The sequence below is a fragment of the Heteronotia binoei genome, chromosome 21 (assembly GCF_032191835.1).
Source record: "Heteronotia binoei isolate CCM8104 ecotype False Entrance Well chromosome 21, APGP_CSIRO_Hbin_v1, whole genome shotgun sequence".
Taxonomy (NCBI): Eukaryota; Metazoa; Chordata; class Lepidosauria; order Squamata; family Gekkonidae; genus Heteronotia; species Heteronotia binoei.
The window spans coordinates 169,557,391-169,565,722 of NC_083243.1; positions in this window are offsets into that span (position 1 = coordinate 169,557,391).

An 8,332-nucleotide genomic window follows, 5' to 3' on the forward strand; every position below is an offset into this window, starting at 1 on the left:
TATACCTGTCCTCCTGCTGTGTGGCAGGTAGAAAATTGGGTTCCATGCAACTTACATCTTTGCTCTCTTTCTCTTGCAATGCCTTTGACTTTGCTGGCAGACAGAAATTGTGTAAGCTTACTGGCCTTTTGTGGATACATTTGATCCCATGTGTAGCTCTGCGGAGGCTTGAAACAGGCTAGCCTTGGGAGTCTGCTGTGCTCTCCGAAATCCACATGGCTTACCAGAGGAATGCACAGGGGACGGGGAATAATTGGGCCTAGCAAACAAGCTGATCCAGGATATTTTCAGTTCCAGTGGTGTGTAGCAGTAGCCGCTGCTGTTGGGGAAAATACTTGCAGTTACCAGCTGTTAGACTGGAGAACTCTAAATCAGGGTATAGTACTATATTTAACGGAGGGTGCTGAGAAGCAAACTTTTGGAGCATTTGTTTGCACCGTGGCCTGGTTCTTTCATATGATCAGTTGGTGACTGCTGCCTAGAAAGTTCTAGCACCTAATGGCTCGTCAGTTAAGCAGAGCCAGGTATAGTGTTGGCAGGGCCCAACCAGAACATCTCTAGGGCTAAATGAGAGTCAGCTTAGTTCCTCTGAGTTGATGAGCCAAGGCTTAAACTATTTGCAGATGCACGGCTGTTCACTGATGGAAGGGTTTCATGAAGATATTCTTTTCACTACTGGCAGAGGAGGCAGCTGCGTATTGATGCTTTGCCAGTGCTCCTGCAAGCAAGTGTTCAGTCTAGCCTTACGCACAGTGGGACTATAGTTTTTTCTTTTCCAATAACTCTTATCTACTACTGAGAACTAAAGCGCATACATGTCAACTTACAAAAGGCTGAAGTTGTAGAACTATCATTTCTGCCGTGCAGGAGACAAGTACATGATCGAGATTATTTGGGGACAAGGACTGCCTTTCTAACGAGCTCACAGCTAGCTAAAACTGGTTAATTACATGAATTTTCTTAGGTGTCTTTTTCTGCCCTTGTGAGGCTATGTACATACTTGTGTTTTGTAGACTGAGTTCTAGTAAGAAAGCTGAGGCGCAAGAGATGCAAAGTAATGGAGAAGGACCTAAGAATGCACTGAAAGGGAATTTTGATAGTGAAAAGGCTGCACATAACCTGCCACTTACAGAATCTTTCATGTATCTCCTGTGTGTACAAGGGCCCTGACTTCTGTTGTAGTTAATCCCTCTAAACAAGGGGCATTCCTGAAAAGCCGTGCAATTCTTTTCAAAAAAAGGGGCAGCTTTTTCAGTACCGTATTCAGGGGAGGAATTCTAGCAGGAGCTCCTTTGCATATTAGGCCACACACCCCTGCTGTAGCCAATCCTCCAAGAGCTTACAAGACTCTTTTTTGTAAGCTCTTGGGGGATTGGGTACATCAGGAGTGTGTGGCCTAATATGCAAAGGAGCTCCTGCTAGAATTCCACCCCTGACCGTATTTAATATTATCGCTGGGGAAAGGTTGCCCCTATATATTCACCGGAGTGGGGGGTACCTGAAGCAGTAACTGCAGCATTATCCGGGTATTTCATAGAAGTCAGTAGCATCTTAGAGGCTAAGAACTTAAGCTTTGGTCACTTCATCAGATGCACAAAGTGCCAACCGTAGCTCTATACTTAAAAGTGCAGGAAAACAAAAGAGAGGATGTGATCCGAGCTCCTGCGCTGCATATGTGCCTTAAAGCGCTTTCCTCTTGTTAACATTTCATCTACATCTTTGTGAGGTGATAAAAATCTGTCAGAAGGGAAACTTGGAAGTGGTCACCCTGTTGGTCTTGAACAGTGTAACACTAAACAATGCTCTTAAGTTTAAAATTTGATTAGGGGAGTCAGTAGTGGCAAGAAGACAACCTCTATTTCTGACAGTTGTATATCTGAAAGATTTTGGCAAGGACTAGCTGTTATGCTGCAGGATGGAACAAGATGTTCCTATCAAAATTCCCCTTGGTGTGCCCTAAGCTTCCTGGGTGGCAGCAGCTGCTTGAAAGCTGCCTGCTGTGGAACTCAGTCCAGCTTAACCTCATGCCTACTTTTTCATCAACTCAAAAGTTATCTGCCTGCTGGATTACTTTTCTGCGATGATTTAATGTGTATGTCCAAATGCTTGGCTGTGCCTGATCAAGTATTACTGGGCTGGATCCAATTGAGTCAGTCAAAACCTGTGCACTGACATCACTTTGGTAGGGGGGACAGTGGCTAGGACTAAATATAACTACACGGCTATGCTTGGAAGGAAATATTATGCAACCATAACACAGCTTGAAACAAGCTTCCCTTCGTAGGCAAAATATGAGCAACTGAGGCAGAACGTTAGAAAATAGGGGAGACTCGGCTTCATAATGCGCTAGTGCTAAAAAGGTAAAATTAACATAGAAGCACACAGATATACAGCACAATGGTAGCGCATTGCTATATTCTGCCGTGCAAAAAGTTGCAAAAATACGTTGATATTTCAGGTTATCTTGCTACTAGTAAATTATTGTAATATGCTTTCAAAGATGAATTGTGGAGTACAGTAAAACAAACTCCATTATCTGGGCTAAACCAGAAGAGGCAGCCTCTAAAGTAGGATCACACTCAAGTTTGTATATACAAGAGACCTAAGTCCAGAAGTCCACATTCCTGAAGCTTATGACAATCACATTTAAAGGCACATTTGAAACCATCCCTTTCAGAAACATCATTATGGAATGAAGGTTACGTTCCCTAAAGTGTCCCAAAATCTATTGTCCAACATTATCCCTAGAGCTATGAGGGATTTCTGAACTGTAAAAGAAAAACCAGCCACATTCAGCCTCTTCCTGGTAAACAGGAGTGTGAGAGAACAAAACTTCATCCAAAACTTTGAGGGAAGGGCAATACTAACAAGACTCCCAGCTGAGGAAAAGAGGGCCTTACAAAAAATTATGTAGGAAACAGTGGCAGGAAGTTTGATTGTAGCCTAGCACACACCATCCCATCCAGATAATTTGCTCGATGGAGTGATTGTTTTTAGTGCATATTCAGGCCCATCAGGTCCTAGGTGCAGTGTGAAATGGTGCAGCCTAGAAGTTTGCTGTCAGTGAGAATTAGGCCAGGGTGGGTTGATTGCCTGAGGGAGTACAGTTGGAGTAGCATTAAAGGGTAGTTTGTTGTCAGTTATTGAATGAAGTCCTATGTTAGCTCAGGAGGAGCCTCCACTTGATTTTTTCGCCTTTACTGATTAGGAAAATTGGGAATAACAAATTGTACCTTCCTATAATTTCTTCCAGCCTGCTAAAAATACCTGAGATGAGGTCAGTGTTAGCAGCCTACGAGTTACCCTATCGATGTCAGTTTGAGTTCCTTGCAAGCAAGCAGAGTAAAACAGAGTACAATTGAAATTATCCTGAAAAAAAGCTACTAATAGGCATCTCTCAAGCAGCCTTCTGAGTCTTTTACAACTCTGCAAATGTCTGTGAGTGAAATACTTCCCTACATATTTGCACATACAAAAGACCAGGGCTTTGCACGTTCAAAATAAATGCAAGGGCAAGTTGAGTGACCTTGCCCAGAAAGTGGCTGGTTAATATTTTGGTCATGGCTTGTGATGCAAAAAATGGAGTGAAACATTCTCCTCTGCTGGAGTCATGGCCTCAGCCTCGCTCCAATCTTTGGCAGTACTGCCATCTTATGGCCACATTTAAGAATGGCACCACATTCAGAAAATGAAGTAGATGTCGAGTACTACACTATCTGGGGGAATTTAACAAAAGTCACTGATCCGTACCTAACATCTTTTTTTTGCATTCTTTTTTAAATTAAACTTTTAAAAATGATGTACAACAAATGCAGTCAAATATTCACAAAACCTTAACCCTTTTTAAAAACTTGCAGCTGTTTGTGTCGGAAAGCATCTAAGATACACTTTGTTCTTACAAATCAGACAGTCATCTAACTTCCTGATCAGGTAAAGCCTGAACCAGAGAAGCTGAAGCCCTCTGCTGCAGAACTGCAGCAACCATGACTCTCAAGTCCACTAGAAGCTAGACCAGAGTTCACTGGTGGAACACCACCCAGTTTCCAACTGCTATGACTGTAATTCTTGCAAAGAACGTATACTGACGGTCTTTGGCTGATGATCCAAGAAGGCGCTTGCTGTATTTTTAAGCAAAAGTACATACGGAAGATCACTTCGGGTAGGTTATTTATGGTCTTAAGAGATCATGACTATTTACAGGTAGTCCTCAGAAGACTGAAGCCAGCCCCACCCTTACTACAGATGCCAAAAGCAGAAACCATGGACCCCTGGCTCCCAGAGCTCACTTTGAACTGTCTACGTGACTGCCACAAGCTGCAGTGTTGAGTGGTGTAGGTAACAAAGGTTCTACATCTGCGAGATTGAAAGGTCCAGTTCCAGAAGGTCCCACCCTGAGAGAGAGAGAGACTATTCTGCATCTCCAAACGAAAGAACAACTCCATGTCACAAACATTTTTCACATGGTAGAGGAAGTGCCTTTGAAATAGTGTACGCCCTTGAAAACACAAGAAAGGAGTGCAGGGATTGATTGTCTCCTGATGGACACAACCAGCTTTTCCTATTGCTCAGGAAATGTTAAGGAAGACAATTGGGTGTCGCTGAACCAAGCCATGGCTCTCAGGACATCTGATGAAGTAAACTCATTAAAGTTGACGCTGAAGTAAATGTTGGTCTTTAGAGCGCCTCTAGCCTCCTGTTAGAAGGGCTAAATGAAGACTTCCCCCGTGTGTTCCACTCTAAATTGGTAGCTGGCTTGAACCACAATGTTTAAATCAAGAAACCCTTATCTTGTTCTTTGAGCCACGTTCATATCATTTCCACACTATTACAAGGATACAATATGGGGGAAACATGTTGGAAAGCAAAAAAATTGCACGATTCATTTGATCAAAATATATTTACCGAGACTTGACAACAGAGCCCACTGCTAACATCTTTGCTAAAGCGCTGCCTGGAGTTTAAGGCATGACTACATTGGTCTGAAGATAAGTGTTGCTCGTTTTTGTCGTCCTGGATTGGTAAGAAAGTGCAGCAACCACAGGGCGTCTGGTGCATGAACTTTAAGCCCCTTGTGTTGTCTTTGTTCCATTTTACAGTCCTGCTGGCTGGTGGGGATCTGCACACATCACCTTTCCATTTAAAAGATCCCTGGCCTGGTTTTACTTTTTGCTTGCTGCGCTCGAAGAGAAATACCTCACAGTGTTTCATTTCACCTTGGAATTTCCGCTTAACAACCACAGCTCGGGAGGAGAAAAGCACCTCTAAGCGCATGCTGAGGGAATTTCCCTTTTCTACCACCTGGTCACTACTGAGACTAAAGGGGACTGATGAGTGGGAAAAGCAGAGCTTCCGAAGATTGTGAGCTGCTCTGAGACTCTGAATTTTGGAGTGAAGGGCAGGATATAAATCCAATGTCTTATTATCACCCGAAAGCTTCTAATTCTCCCCTGCCTCGAGGAATGAGAAGGAGGAACAACTTGCAACTTCTGTAGGAAAGGAGCAAAAGGAGGGTAGGAAGAGTAGTGTCTCCAAGACCACAAATTCTTTGCCCCTTGTACTCAACAGAATAACACACAATTTCCCCAGCAATTCAGGGCATACCTTGCATCAGTAGGCATTCTAATCCCTGGTGAGGATTTGTAGTACACATCCAGAGTATGGTAGCTGGTTATTCCAGATTAATGCATGTAAAGTACATAAAGGAATTGTAGGACAGCAGAGCTGATACTAGCAGCCAGAACAGATGGTGCTTTTGTTTGAACTTGAGCTCAACAGCTCATATTACTCTATTCTAGCTTGCCCAACCTTCCAAACTGTTAAAATCATGACATTAACTTCATGTGAATGCACACACACGAACACACACATAGTTACCAGGATGGCTGAGTAGACCTAAGATTCAGCAAACATATGTTTGTGTGGTTTTGAACCCCGCTTTTGAGGCAAATGTTTTGTTTTTAATTCCTTCCTTTGAGAAGCCACCCTAGTAAATTTAGCCTGTTTTCTCACTCCAGATATACCTATAATTCCACACTAATAGCAAACATTCTTTTTGCTTACCAGCAAGTATTTGAAATTCCATTTTCTGCAACCTGGAAATTAAAAGGTAACTGCCATTTTTTAAGACTAACAAGCTTTTAGCAGTAAGGTTCTGTAGCGCAATGGATAGTGCATTGGACTTCTAGTTAAAATTCAAGAAATTGAAAGGTTGTGGGTTCAAATCCCACCAGTATCAACAGCTGCATTTTTCTTAAATGCAAAACACAAAACAACACTTTAAAAAGTGGAGGATAAATTCTACTATATTGCAGTGGCTTATATTGCACTGTTTCTACAGCATAACAGGAAGGTTGTAACTCCTGAAATTCCCTTGGTTTCTCTCTCTCTGTCTCTCTCTCTCTTGTCAAGCGAGCAGTGAGGGTTGAGCTGCCACCGTGAATTGGCTGAGACCACAAAATTGCTTATAGTTTCTTTGCACAGAAAGTTTGTTGTCTCTTATTTTTTAAACATACGCTAAAGACACTTTAATATGAAGAGTATACTTTTAGGGGCATGCCTTCACTAAGTACAACAATAAATTGCAGCAGAAGTGTGCTTGGTGATTGCAGATGCAATCGTTTCCTCCATGTGAAGGGATTGGCTTGTAGGCTATGAAAGTTCTGAATTGTCTGCATGGTGCTAGATTCTGTAAGGATTGATTTAACACCCCCACCCTGCCACAGTAAATAGCTAAGATATAAGCGTCTTAGGCCCTATTTACACTGGTGAGATACTTCTGTGTTGACTTCCATGTCAGAAACTCCTGTGTCCCTGATTCTTTCTCTGTTTTTAAACATGGCTTGTCCTGCACCAAAGTGTTCTGTTTCCGCTGGTCTCAGATTTACATTGTGAGGGAGTATCCCACATTTCAAACCATCTCTACAGCATTCTTCTCAACTCATGGTGGTACTGTTAACCACTGTGTTGCTTAAACCATTGCTTGTCCATTCCATGTTCATTGATTGGCTGCAGCTCGTTTGCCTGCTTCGCACAGAGTGGTAAAGCTGCAGTACTGCAGTCGAAGCCCTCTGCTCACGACCTGAGTTCGATCCCAGCGGAAGCTGGTTGAGATAGCCAGCTCAAGGTTGACTCAGCCTTCCATCCTTCCGAGGTCGATAAAATGAGTATCCAGCTTGCTGGTGGGAAAGTGTAGATGACTGGGGAAGGCAATGGCAAACCACCCCGTAAAAAGTCTGCCGTGAAAACGTTGTGAAAGCAACTTCGCCCCAGTGTCGAAAACGACTGGTGCTTGCACAAGGGACTACCTTTACCTCTTTAAAAAATCTTCCAGCCATGAGGAGAACAAAACTGTCTTCTCTTGTCCCGAAGATGGTGTGCTGTCTTGCCTGATTTTTGCACTGCCCAAATTCCTCTCGATCATAATTTGACCATTTATTCCTGTTATGGATAAGCTGTGGACCACTTAGTGCAGAGAGGACAGGAAAAGGGTATTTCATGGGGGCCAATCTGTTGGTTGCATACCGGCGCAAGCAGAGATTATTTTCTCTCCAGCTTGTTGAGGAAGAGGAGAAGTTTCGTGCTTTAAACAGAACTGTGAAATTATATTATAGTGTGTGTGTGTGGGGGGGATCCACAGTGAGAGCCTCTTAATAGTCTTCTTGTAGATAAAAATCAAACAGTGTTAGCTTATGCTTATAAAGTATGCTGCTTCAAGGGACATGTCTAACACGCATTCTTCCATAGGCACACAATGTAGATAGTTGCTTCTTATGCTGTTTCCAGAAAGTGCAAAACAAAAGGGAATCGTTCTGCTGGATAAATCCAAGTCTTCCAAAACAACCCTGTTTTCAGGAACGGCCAGCCAGGTACCTTGGGACTTTCCTAGCAGGACATAAAGGCATTAATCATCTCATGTTTGCTGTATATATCCAGTATTCAGAGATACACTGCTTCTGAATATGCAGACTCCATTTTGCTTATAGTGGTAAGTAGATATAGCCCTTTCTTTTCTTAAAAGGGCCAAGGTATTGGCTGCAGGATTGTAGATGCTCCATTCAAAACCTGAACACAACATTTTATTTTTTTTAGGTGGTGGTGGGGGGGTATTTTTGTATATTATTTGTGTGCATGTGCACCTGTGACTGGTAACTTACTCCCTACTGGGGCCTGGAGAATATTCATGGAGGTGGCTGAAAAAAGCCTGCCTCTGCCTCCTGACTGCTGGTATTCCAAGGAAGTCTCCCATCCAAGTACTTGCCAGAGTTAGCCCTGCTTAGGTCCCAAGATCTGACAAGATCAGGCTTGGGCCTTAATCAGGTTAGGGCCTTAATTT